This window comes from Aristolochia californica, unplaced genomic scaffold, assembly GCF_029961685.1.
Source record: "Aristolochia californica isolate CCGP_79_NKW_82.1479 unplaced genomic scaffold, dmAriCali1.0.hap1 SCAF_2, whole genome shotgun sequence".
In the NCBI taxonomy this organism is placed as follows: Eukaryota; Viridiplantae; Streptophyta; class Magnoliopsida; order Piperales; family Aristolochiaceae; genus Aristolochia; species Aristolochia californica.
In genome coordinates this window covers 27,197,591-27,212,212 of record NW_027181881.1, presented here as the reverse complement: position 1 = coordinate 27,212,212, position 14,622 = coordinate 27,197,591, and positions in this window count along the sequence as shown.

Sequence of the window (14,622 nt, the reverse complement as noted above, 5' to 3'; positions counted from 1 at the left end):
ATAGACCTCCTCTTTGGACTCGGAAAAGGGGCAGGAAGCTCCTTTTCTTAATAGGGATGATGGTGGATGAATTTGGGTGAAGATGGATGGCAATGGAGGATGAATGATAGGTTGGATTTTTGGAGTAAACCCTAAACTCGGGATCAAGAGGTGATCCCAACCTATTGAGACTAGGTTATTCTAAAATCTCAAAGCTTCCCTATTTCATTCATACCTATCCCTTAAATAGGGAGTTTTAGGGTTAGGGTTACAATAATTCCCCATAATGCCCTTACATAAAAAGTAATTAGAAATAACTCCTACTTAAAACAATATAAGAAATAAATCCTACTTAAAACAATATTAGAAATAAATCCTACTCAAAGAAATATAAGAATTAAATCCTATTGAGTGAGTTGTTGTCTTCTTCGTTGTGTGACTCGGTGTGCTATTGAGTCCACAACAGATGTGTAACGGCTTTAATTTTTGTTAGAAATGACTAATGGCTTGGGAGTCAACACTCAAGTAAAAATGCCCCCCTCCCCCTTTTCCTATGTTTACAAAACCTAATATATAAAAAACTAAAAGAGTTTACAATCCTTAAAAATTACATATATTTTGTGGAATTATCTCTCTCAGCATTTTTGCATTTCCATTTTGGATGTTTAATTTTTTTTCAAATCCAAACTTGAGTTTTCATTCTCCTTTTTTCTCATAAAACAAAAAGATAAGGCAAACAGATAACAAAAAAAATGAAAATTTTAGAGTTTATTTAATCAAAAAAATTTTAAAGAATAATAAATGTAAGTGAAGAAAATTATTTCACGCACTAAAAATGAACACCAATGTTTAGTTATCCATGTTTGGGAAATTCAACTAGTACAACCCCTAATAGCTTGGTGGAATTGTATAAGAAAGCGAATTCCAATTGATACTAACATGTTTTAAATATGGAAATGCATACCTGAAACATGTTGAAGATGCAAATGACCTAATGATCCAAAAACTTCAAGGAGTGGAAAAAATTAAATTGTCAAGTTAACGTGCGGTGGGATATTTACCAAAGCCAAACAACCCACTTTTTGCCGTTATACAAAAAGCGGACTTAAAAATCATAGATCATCATAAATTTTTTGATCAATTAATGATGTGTAACAGCTGTATTTTTTGTTAGAAATTACTTAAGGTTTGAAAGTCAAAACTCAGTTAAAAATGCATCGTACCCCCCCTTCCCTTTCTGATGATTGCAAAACCTTATTTATAAAAAAACTGAAAGAGTTTACAATCCATAAAAATCACAGATACTTTTTTGGAATTATCTCTCTCAGCATTTGTGCATTTCCACTTATGATGTTCAATTTTTTTTTCAAATCCAACCTTTAGTTTTCACTCTCCCATTTTTCTCGTAAACAAAAAGATAAGGCAAATAGATCACAACAAAATGAAAATTTCAGAGTTTATGTATGGAAAAAAATTGAAAACTATAATAAATGTAAGTGAAGAAAATTATTTCACTCACTAAAAATGATCACCAAAGTTTTTTTATCCATGTTTGGGAAATTCCACTAGTACAACCCCTAATAGCTTGGTGGAATTTTATAAAAAAGAAATTTCTAATTGATCCTAACATGTTTTAAATATTGATATGCAGTCATGAAACATGTTGAAGATGCAAATGATGTAAGGATCTAAAAATTTCAGGAGTAGAAAAAATTAAATTCTCAAGTTAACTTGAGGTGGGATATTTTCCAAAGCCAAACAACCCAGTTTTTGCCTATTAAAAAAAAGCGGATCTTACAATCATTGATCATTATATATGTTTTGTTTTATTAATGATGTGTAACGGCTATAATTTTTCATAGAAAAGACTTATGGTTTGGGAGTCAACACTCAGTTAAAAATGCCTCGCCCCCCCTTTTTCGATGATTGCAAAACCTAATATATGAAAAATTGAAAGAGCTGACAGTCCTTAAAAATCACAGATACTTTTTACAATTATCACTTTTTGCATTTGTGCATATCCATTTTGGATGTTCAATTTTTTTTCAAATCCAAACTTGAGTTTTCCCTCTCCCATTTAACTCGTAAACAAAAAGATAAGGCAAATCGATCACAACAAAAGGAAAATTTTAGAGTCCATGTATGCAAAATATTGAAAACTAAAATAAATGAATGAGAAGAAAATTATCTCATGCACTAAAAATGAATACAAAAGTTTTGTTTTCCATGTTTAGGAAATTCCACAAGTACAACCCCTAATAGTTTGGTAGAATTTTATAAGAAAGCGATTTCTAATTGATCCTACCATGTTTTAAATATGGATATGCATGCTTAAAATATGTTGAAGATGCAAATGACCTAATGATCCAAACATTTCAAGGAGTAGGACAAATTAAATTCTCAAGTTAACGAGTGGTGGGATATTTACGAGAGCCAAACAACCCACTTTTTGCCTATTTACAAGAAGTGGACCAAACAATCACATATCATCGTAAAAGTTTTGATTGATTAATGATGTGTAACAGCTATAATTTTTGTTAGAAATGACTTATGGTTTGGGTTTCAACACTCAGTTAAAAATGCCTCACCCCCCCTTTTCCGATGATATCAAAACCTAATATATAAAAAACTAAAAGCGTTTATGATCCTTAAAAATGACAAATACTCTTTGGAATTATCTCTCTCAGCATTTGTGAATTTCTATTTTCGATGTTCAATTTTTTTTCAAATCCAAACTTGAGTATTCACTCCCCCATTTTACTTGTAATCCAAAAAATAAGGCAAATAGATCACAATAAAATGAAAATTTTAGAGTTTATGGATGCGAAAAAATTGAAAACTATAATAAATGTTAGTGAAGAAAATAAGTTCACACACTAAAAATGAACACCGAAATTTTTTTATCCATGTTTGGGAAATTCCACTAGTACAACCGCTAATAGCTTGGTGAATTTTTATAAGAAAGAGATTTCTTATTGATACTAACATGTTTTAATTATGGATACGCATGCCTGAAACATGTTGAAGATGCAAAGGATCTAATGATCCAAAAATTTCAAGGAGTCGAAAAAAATTAAATTCTCAAGTTAACGTGCAGTGGGATATTTACCAGAACAACCGACTTTTTGCCTATTTACAAAAAGAGGACCAAACAAGCATAGATAATCGTAAATGTTTTGATTGATTAATGAAATGTCTTGGCTATAATATTAGTTAGAAATGACTTATGATTTAGGAGTCTACACTCAGTTAAAAATTCCTTGCCCCTCCTTTTCCGATGATTGCAAAACCTAATATATAAAAAACTAAAAGAGTTTGCAATCCTTAAAAATCACATATACCTTTTGGAATTATGTCTCTCATCATTTTTACATTTCCATTTTGGATGTTCAATTTTTTTTCAAATCCAAAGTTGAGTTTTCACTCTCCCATTTTTCTCGTAAAAAAAAGATAAGGCAAAAATATCACAACAAAATGAAAATTTTAGAGTTTATGTAAGAAAAAAATTGAAAACTATAATAAATGTAAGTGAAGAAAATTATTTCATGAACTAAAAATCAATACCAAAGTTTTGTTATCCATGTTTGGGAAATTCCACCAGTACAACCCGTAATAGATTGGTGGAATTTTATTAGAAAGAGATTTCTTATTGAGGATAACATGTTTTAAATATGGATAAGCATGTCTGGAACATGTTAGAGATGCAAATGACCTAATGATCCAAAAATTTCATGGAGTAGAAAAAATTGAATTCTCAAGTTAACGTGTGGTAGGATATTTACCAGAGCCAAATAACCCACTTTTTGCCTATTTACAAAAAGCGGACCTAACAATCATAGATCATCGTAAATGTTTTGATCGATTAATGATGTGTAGCGGCTATACTTTTTTTATAAATGACTGATGGTTTGGGAGTCAATACTCAGTTAAAAATGCCACACCCCCTCTTTTCCGATGATTGCAAAACCTAATACATAAAAAACTAAAAGAGTTTACAATCCTTTAAAATCACATAAACTTTTTGGAATTATCTCTCTCTACATTTGTGCATTTCCATTTTGGATATTCAGTTTGTTTTCAAATCCAAACTTGAGTTTTCTCTCTACCATTTTTCTCGTAAACAAAAAGATAAGGAAAATAGATCACTAGAAAATGAAAAATTTTAAAGTTTATTTATCCAAAAAATTGAAAACTATAATAAATGTAAGTGAAGAAAATTATTTTATGCCCTAAAAATGTACACCAAAGTTTTTATATCCATGTTTGGAAAATTCCACCAGTACAACCCCTAATAGATTTGTGGAATATTATAAAAAAGAGATTTCCAATTGATCCTAACATGTTTTAAATATGGATATACATGCCTAAAACACATTGAAGATGCAAATGACCTAATGATCCAAACATTTCAAGAAGTAGAAGAAATTAAATTCTCAAGTTAACGTGCTATGGGATATTTACCAAAGGCAAACAAGCCAGCGTTTGCGTATTTAAAAAATGCATACCAAACAATCATAGATCATTGTAAATGTTTTGATCGATTAATGATGTGTAACCGCTATATTTTTTGTTAGAAATGACTTATGGTTTGGGAGTAAACACTCAGACAAAAAATGCATTACACCCCCCCCCCCCCCCCCCCCGCCTCCTTCCCCTCCTTTTTTCTGATGAATGCAAACATAATATATAAAAAACTAAAACAGTTTACAATCCTTTAAAATCCTTTAAAATCACATAAACTTTTTGGAATTATCGCACTCTGCATTTGTGTATTTCCATTTTGGATGTTCAATTTTTTTCAAATCCAAAGTTGAGTTTTCACTCTCCCATTTTTCACGTAAAAACAAAGATAAGGCAAATTGAAAATTTTAGAGTTTATGTATGCAAAAAATTGAAGACTATAATAAATATAAGTAAAGAAAATTATTTCACGAACTAAAAATGAACACCAAAGTTTTGCTATCCATGTTTAGGAAATTCCACCAGTACAACCCGTAATAGATTGGTGGAATTTTATAAGAAAGAGATTTCTGATTGATCCTAATATGTTTTAAATATGGATATGCATGCCGAAACATGTTCAAGCCAAACAACCCAGTTTTTGCTTATTTACAAAAAGTGGACCTAAAAATCATAGATCATCGTAAATATTTTTATTGATTAATGATGTGTAACCACTATAATTATTGTAAGAAATGACTTTTGGTTTGGGTGTCAACACTCAGTAACAAATGCCTCCCCCCCCCCCCCCCTCCTCTCCTTTTTCGATGATCGCAAAACCTAATACTTTTTGGAATTATCCCTCTCAGGATTTGTGCATTTCCATTTTGGATGTTAAATTTTTTTCAAATCCAAACTTGAGTTTTCACTCTCCCATTTTTCTCCTAAACAAAAAGAAAGGCAAATAGATCACAACAAAATGAAAGTTTTAGAGTTTATGTATGCAAATAATTGAAAACTTTAACATATGTAAGTGATGAAAATTATTTCACGCACTAAAAATTAACACCAAAGTTTGGTTATCCATGTTTGGGAAATTCCACTAGTACAACCCCTAATAACTTGATGGAATTTTATAAGAAAGGGATTTCTAATTGATCCTAACATGTTTTAAATATGGATGTGCATGGCTGATACAAGTTGAAGACACAAATGACCTAATGATCCAAAAATTTCAAGGAAATTTTTGTAAGAAATGACTTTTGGTTTGGGTGTCAACACTAAGTAAGAAATGCCTCCCCCTCCACACCCCCCCCCCCCCCCCCCCCCCCCCCCCCCCCCCCCCTCTCCTTTTCCGATGATCGCAAAACCTAATACTTTTTGGAATTATCCCTCTCAGCATTTGAGCATTTCCATTTTGGATGTTAAATTTTTTCAAATCCAAACTTGAGTTTTCACTCTCCCATTTTTCTCCTAAACAAAAATAAAGGCAAATAGATCACAACAAAATGAAAGTTTTAGAGTGTATGTTTGCAAACAATTGAAAACATTAATATATGTAAGTGACAAAAATTATTTCACGCACTAAAAATTAACACCGAAGTTTTGTTATCCATGTTTGGGAAATTCCACTAGTACAACGCCTAATAACTTGATGGAATTTTATAAGAAAGGGATTTCTAAATGATCCTAACATGTTTAAAATATGGATGTGCATGGCTGATACAAGTTGAAGACACAAATGACCTAATGATCCAAAAATTTCAAGGAGTAGAAAAACTTAAATTCTCAAGTGAACTCACGGTGGGATATTTACAAGAGCCAAACAACCCGCTTTTTCCCTATTTATAAAAATCGGACTTAACAATCATAGATGATCATAAATGTTTTGATTTGATGGATTAATGATGTGTAACGGCTATAATTATTGTTAGAAATGACTTGTGGTTTGGGAGTCAACACTCAGTTGAATATGCCTTGCACCACCCCGCCAAACACCCCCCCCCCCCCCCCCCCCCCCCCCCCCCCCCCCCCTCCCCTTTTCCTATGATTGGAAAACCTAATATATAAAATACTAAAAGATTTTAAAAATCCTTAAAAATCACAGAAAATTTTTAGAATTATGTCTCTCAGAATTTGTGCATTTCCATTTTAGATATTCAATATTTTTTCAAATCCAAAATTGAGTTTTCACTCTCCCAATTTTCTCGTAAACAAAAAGATAAGGCAAATAGATCACAACATAATGATAATTTTCGAGTTTATGTTTGCAAAAAATTGAAACTTATAATGAATTTAAGTAAAGAAAATTATTTCACTCACTAAAATTGAACACCAAAGTTTTATTATCCATGTTTGGGAAATTCCACTCTTACAACCCCTAATAGCTATGTGGAATTTTATAAGAAAGAAGTTTCTAATTGATCCTAACATGTTTTAAATATAGATATGCATGCCTGAAACATGTTGAAGATGCAAGATAACCTAATGATCCAAAAATTTAGAAGAGTAGAAAAAATTAAATTCTCAAGTTAACGTGCGGTGGGATATTTATCTGAGCCAAAGAACCCACTTTTTGCCTATTTGCAAAATGCGGACCTAACAATCATAGATCATCATAAATGTCTTGATCAATTAATGATATTTAACTGCTATAATTTTTATTAGAAATGATTTATTGTTTGGGAGTCAAGACCCAGTTAAAAATGCCTCACGCCCCCTTTTCGGATTTTTGCAAAACCTAATATATAAAAAACTAAAAGAGTTTACAATCCTTAAAAATCACAGATACTTGTTGGAATTGTCTCTCTCAGCATTTTTGCATTTCCATTTTGTATGTTCTATTTTTTTTACTTCCAAAGTTGAGTTTTCACTCTCCCTTTTTTTTCTCATAAACAAAAAGATAAGGCAAATAGATCACAACAAAATGAAAATTTTAGAGTTTATGTGTGCAAAAAATTGAAAACTCTAATAAATGTAAGTGAATAAAATTACTTCACGCACAAAAAGTGAACACCAAAGTTTTGTTATCCATGTTTGGGAAATTCCACTAGTACAACCTAATAGCTTGGTGGAATTTTATAAGAAAGAGATTTCTAATTGATCCTAACATGTTTTAAATATAGATATGCATGCCTGAAACATGATGAAGATGCAAATGATCCAAAAATTTAGAGAAGAAGAAATTAAATTCTCAAGTTAAACAGCGGTGGGATATTTATCAGAGCCAAACAACCCACTTTTTGCCTATTTATAAATAGCGGACCTAACAATCATAAATCATCATAAATGTTTGGTTAGATTAATTATGTCCGACGGGGATTCTTTTTGTTAGAAATGACTTATGGTTTGGGAGTCAATACTTAGTTAAAAATGTCTCACCCACCCTTTTCTGATCTTTGCAAAACCTAATATATAAAAAAAAAAGAGTTTACAATCCTTAAAAATCACGGATACTTTTTTTAAATTGTCTCTCTTAGCATTTGTGCATTTCCATTGGATGTTCAATTTTTTTCAAAGCCCAAACTTGAGTTTTCACTCTCCCATTTTTCTCGTAAACAAAAAGATAAGGTAAATAGATCAAAACAAATTGAAAATTTTAAAGTTCATGTATGCGTAAAATTAAAAACTATAATAAATGTAAGTGAAAAAAATTATTTCACGCACTAAAAATGAACACCAAAGTTTTGCTATCCATGTTTGGAAAATTCCACAAGTACAACCCCAAATATCTTGATGGAATTTTATAAGAAAGAGATTTCTAATTGATCCTAACATGTTTTATATAAGGATCTGCATGCCTGAAATATGTTGAAGATACAAATGACCTAATGATGCAAATATTTCAAAAAGTAGAAAAAAATAAATTCTCAAGTTAACGTGTGGTGGGATATTTACGAGAGCCAAACAACCCACTTTTTGACTATTTACAAAATATGGACCTAACAATCATAGATCATTGTAAATGTCTTGATTGATTAATGGTATGTACCGGCTATAATTTTTGTTAGAAATGACTTATTGTTTGGGAGTCTACACTCAGTTAAAAATGCCTCGCCCCCCCCTTTTCTGATGATTAAAAAGCCTAATATATAAAAAAATAAAAGAGATTACAATCCTTAACAATCACGTATAGGTTTTGAAAATATCTCTCTCAAAATTTGTACTTTTCCATTTTGGATGTTCAAATTTTTTTCCAATCCAAAGTAGAGTTTTCACTCTCCCATTTTTCTCATAAACAAAAAGATAAGGCAAATAGATCACAACAAAATGAAAATTTTAGAGTTTATGTGTGCAAAAAATTGAAAACTCTAATAAATGTAAGTGAATAAAATTACTTCACGCACAAAAAATGAACACCAAAGTTTTGTTATCCATGTTTGGGAAATTCCACTAGTACAACCTAATAGCTTGGTGGAATTTTATAAGAAAGAGATTTCTAATTGATCCTAACATGTTTTAAATATAGATATGCATGCCTGAAACATGATGAAGATGCAAATGATCCAAAAATTTAGAGAAGAAGAAATTAAATTCTCAAGTTAAACAGCGGTGGGATATTTATCAGAGCCAAACAACCCACTTTTTGCCTATTTATAAATAGCGGACCAAACAATCATAAATCATCATAAATGTTTGGTTAGATTAATTATGTCCGACGGGGATACTTTTTGTTAGAAATGACTTATGGTTTGGGAGTCAATACTTAGTTAAAAATGTCTCACCCACCCTTTTCTGATCTTTGCAAAACCTAATATATAAAAAAAAAGAGTTTACAATCCTTAAAAATCACAGATACTTTTTTTAAATTGTCTCTCTTAGCATTTGTGCATTTCCATTGGATGTTCAATTTTTTTCAAAGCCCAAACTTGAGTTTTCACTCTCCCATTTTTCTCGTAAACAAAAAGATAAGGTAAATAGATCAAAACTAATTGAAAATTTTAAAGTTCATGTATGCATAAAATTAAAAACTATAATAAATGTAAGTGAAAAAAATTATTTCACGCACTAAAAACGAACACCAAAGTTTTGCTATCCATGTTTGGAAAATTCCACAAGTACAACCCCAAATATCTTGATGGAAATTTATAAGAAAGAGATTTCTAATTGATCCTAACATGTTTTATATAAGGATCTGCATGCCTGAAATATGTTGAAGATACAAATGACCTAATAATGCAAATATTTCAAAAAGTAGAAAAAAATAAATTCTCAAGTTAACGTGTGGTGGGATATTTACGAGAGCCAAACAACCCACTTTTTGACTATTTACAAAATATCGACCTAACAATCATAGATCATTGTAAATGTCTTGATTGATTAATGGTATGTACCGGCTATAATTTTTGTTAGAAATGACTTATTGTTTGGGAGTCTACACTCAGTTAAAAATGCCTCGCCCCCCCTTTTCCGATGATTAAAAAGCCTAATATATAAAAAAATAAAAGAGATTACAATCCTTAACAATCACGTATAGGTTTTGAAAATATCTCTCTCAAAATTTGTACTTTTCCATTTTGGATGTTCAAATTTTTTTCCAATCCAAAGTAGAGTTTTCACTCTCCCATTTTTCTCATAAACAAAAAGATAAGGCAAATAGATCACAACAAAATGAAAATTTTAGAGTTTATGTGTGCAAAAAATTGAAAACTCTAATAAATGTAAGTGAATAAAATTACTTCACGCACAAAAAATGAACACCAAAGTTTTGTTATCCATGTTTGGGAAATTCCACTAGTACAACCTAATAGCTTGGTGGAATTTTATAAGAAAGAGATTTCTAATTGATCCTAACATGTTTTAAATATAGATATGCATGCCTGAAACATGATGAAGATGCAAATGATCCAAAAATTTAGAGAAGAAGAAATTAAATTCTCAAGTTAAACAGCGGTGGGATATTTATCAGAGCCAAACAACCCACTTTTTGCCTATTTATAAATAGCGGACCAAACAATCATAAATCATCATAAATGTTTGGTTAGATTAATTATGTCCGACGGGGATACTTTTTGTTAGAAATGACTTATGGTTTGGGAGTCAATACTTAGTTAAAAATGTCTCACCCACCCTTTTCTGATCTTTGCAAAACCTAATTTATAAAAAAAAAGAGTTTACAATCCTTAAAAATCACAGATACTTTTTTTAAATTGTCCCTCTTAGCATTTGTGCATTTCCATTGGATGTTCAATTTTTTTCAAAGCCCAAACTTGAGTTTTCACTCTCCCATTTTTCTCGTAAACAAAAAGATAAGGTAAATAGATCAAAACTAATTGAAAATTTTAAAGTTCATGTATGCATAAAATTAAAAACTATAATAAATGTAAGTGAAAAAAATTATTTCACGCACTAAAAACGAACACCAAAGTTTTGCTATCCATGTTTGGAAAATTCCACAAGTACAACCCCAAATATCTTGATGGAAATTTATAAGAAAGAGATTTCTAATTGATCCTAACATGTTTTATATAAGGATCTGCATGCCTGAAATATGTTGAAGATACAAATGACCTAATAATGCAAATATTTCAAAAAGTAGAAAAAAATAAATTCTCAAGTTAACGTGTGGTGGGATATTTACGAGAGCCAAACAACCCACTTTTTGACTATTTACAAAATATGGACCTAACAATCATAGATCATTGTAAATGTCTTGATTGATTAATGGTATGTACCGGCTATAATTTTTGTTAGAAATGACTTATTGTTTGGGAGTCTACACTCAGTTAAAAATGCCTCGCCCCCCCTTTTCCGATGATTAAAAAGCCTAATATATAAAAAAATAAAAGAGATTACAATCCTTAACAATCACGTATAGGTTTTGAAAATATCTCTCTCAAAATTTGTACTTTTCCATTTTGGATGTTCAAATTTTTTTCCAATCCAAAGTAGAGTTTTCACTCTCCCATTTTTCTCATAAACAAAAAGATAAGGCAAATAGATCACAACAAAATGAAAATTTTAGAGTTTATGTGTGCAAAAAATTGAAAACTCTAATAAATGTAAGTGAATAAAATTACTTCACGCACAAAAAATGAACACCAAAGTTTTGTTATCCATGTTTGGAAAATTCCACTAGTACAACCTAATAGCTTGGTGGAATTTTATAAGAAAGAGATTTCTAATTGATCCTAACATGATTTAAATATAGATATGCTTGCCTGAAACATGATGAAGATGCAAATGATCCAAAAATTTAGAGTAGAAGAAATTAAATTCTCAAGTTAAACAGCGGTGGGATATTTATCAGAGTCAAACAACCCACTTTTTGCCTATTTATAAATAGCGGACCTAACAATCATAAATCATCATAAATGTTTGGTTAGATTAATTATGTCTGACGGGGATGCTTTTTGTTAGAAATGACTTATGGTTTGGGAGTCAATACTTAGTTAAAAATGTCTCACCCACCCTTTTCTGATCTTTGCAAAACCTAATATATAAAAAAAAAGAGTTTACAATCCTTAAAAATCACAGATACTTTTTTTAAATTGTCTCTCTTAGCATTTATGCATTTCCATTGGATGTTCAATTTTTTTCAAAGCCCAAAATTGAGTTTTCACTCTCCCATTTTTCTCGTAAACAAAAAGATAAGGTAAATAGATCAAAACTAATTGAAAATTTTAAAGTTCATGTATGCATAAAATTAAAAACTATAATAAATGTAAGTGAAAAAAATTATTTCACGCACTAAAAACGAACACCAAAGTTTTGCTATCCATGTTTGGAAAATTCCACAAGTACAACCCCAAATATCTTGATGGAAATTTATAAGAAAGAGATTTCTAATTGATCCTAACATGTTTTATATAAGGATCTGCATGCCTGAAATATGTTGAAGATACAAATGACCTAATAATGCAAATATTTCAAAAAGTAGAAAAAAATAAATTCTCAAGTTAACGTGTGGTGGGATATTTACGAGAGCCAAACAACCCACTTTTTGACTATTTACAAAATATGGACCTAACAATCATAGATCATTGTAAATGTCTTGATTGATTAATGGTATGTACCGGCTATAATTTTTGTTAGAAATGACTTATTGTTTGGGAGTCTACACTCAGTTAAAAATGCCTCGCCCCCCCTTTTTCGATGATTAAAAAGCCAAATATATAAAAAATAAAAGAGATTACAATCCTTAACAATCACGTATAGGTTTTGAAAATATCTCTCTCAAAATTTGTACTTTTCCATTTTGGATGTTCAAATTTTTTTCCAATCCAAAGTAGAGTTTTCACTCTCCCATTTTTCTCATAAACAAAAAGATAAGGCAAATAGATCACAACAAAATGAAAATTTTAGAGTTTATGTGTGCAAAAAATTGAAAACTCTAATAAATGTAAGTGAATAAAATTACTTCACGCACAAAAAATGAACACCAAAGTTTTGTTATCCATGTTTGGGAAATTCCACTAGTACAACCTAATAGCTTGGTGGAATTTTATAAGAAAGAGATTTCTAATTGATCCTAACATGTTTTAAATATAGATATGCATGCCTGAAACATGATGAAGATGCAAATGATCCAAAAATTTAGAGAAGAAGAAATTAAATTCTCAAGTTAAACAGCGGTGGGATATTTATCAGAGCCAAACAACCCACTTTTTGCCTATTTATAAATAGCGGACCAAACAATCATAAATCATCATAAATGTTTGGTTAGATTAATTATGTCCGACGGGGATACTTTTTGTTAGAAATGACTTATGGTTTGGGAGTCAATACTTAGTTAAAAATGTCTCACCCACCCTTTTCTGATCTTTGCAAAACCTAATTTATAAAAAAAAAGAGTTTACAATCCTTAAAAATCACAGATACTTTTTTTAAATTGTCCCTCTTAGCATTTGTGCATTTCCATTGGATGTTCAATTTTTTTCAAAGCCCAAACTTGAGTTTTCACTCTCCCATTTTTCTCGTAAACAAAAAGATAAGGTAAATAGATCAAAACTAATTGAAAATTTTAAAGTTCATGTATGCATAAAATTAAAAACTATAATAAATGTAAGTGAAAAAAATTATTTCACGCACTAAAAACGAACACCAAAGTTTTGCTATCCATGTTTGGAAAATTCCACAAGTACAACCCCAAATATCTTGATGGAAATTTATAAGAAAGAGATTTCTAATTGATCCTAACATGTTTTATATAAGGATCTGCATGCCTGAAATATGTTGAAGATACAAATGACCTAATAATGCAAATATTTCAAAAAGTAGAAAAAAATAAATTCTCAAGTTAACGTGTGGTGGGATATTTACGAGAGCCAAACAACCCACTTTTTGACTATTTACAAAATATGGACCTAACAATCATAGATCATTGTAAATGTCTTGATTGATTAATGGTATGTACCGGCTATAATTTTTGTTAGAAATGACTTATTGTTTGGGAGTCTACACTCAGTTAAAAATGCCTCGCCCCCCCTTTTCCGATGATTAAAAAGCCTAATATATAAAAAAATGAAAGAGATTACAATCCTTAACAATCACGTATAGGTTTTGAAAATATCTCTCTCAAAATTTGTACTTTTCCATTTTGGATGTTCAAATTTTTTTCCAATCCAAAGTAGAGTTTTCACTCTCCCATTTTTCTCATAAACAAAAAGATAAGGCAAATAGATCACAACAAAATGAAAATTTTAGAGTTTATGTGTGCAAAAAATTGAAAACTCTAATAAATGTAAGTGAATAAAATTACTTCACGCACAAAAAATGAACACCAAAGTTTTGTTATCCATGTTTGGAAAATTCCACTAGTACAACCTAATAGCTTGGTGGAATTTTATAAGAAAGAGATTTCTAATTGATCCTAACATGATTTAAATATAGATATGCTTGTCTGAAACATGATGAAGATGCAAATGATCCAAAAATTTAGAGTAGAAGAAATTAAATTCTCAAGTTAAACAGCGGTGGGATATTTATCAGAGTCAAACAACCCACTTTTTGCCTATTTATAAATAGCGGACCTAACAATCATAAATCATCATAAATGTTTGGTTAGATTAATTATGTCTGACGGGGATGCTTTTTGTTAGAAATGACTTATGGTTTGGGAGTCAATACTTAGTTAAAAATGTCTCACCCACCCTTTTCTGATCTTTGCAAAACCTAATATATAAAAAAAAAGAGTTTACAATGCTTAAAAATCACAGATACTTTTTTTAAATTGTCTCTCTTAGCATTTATGCATTTCCATTG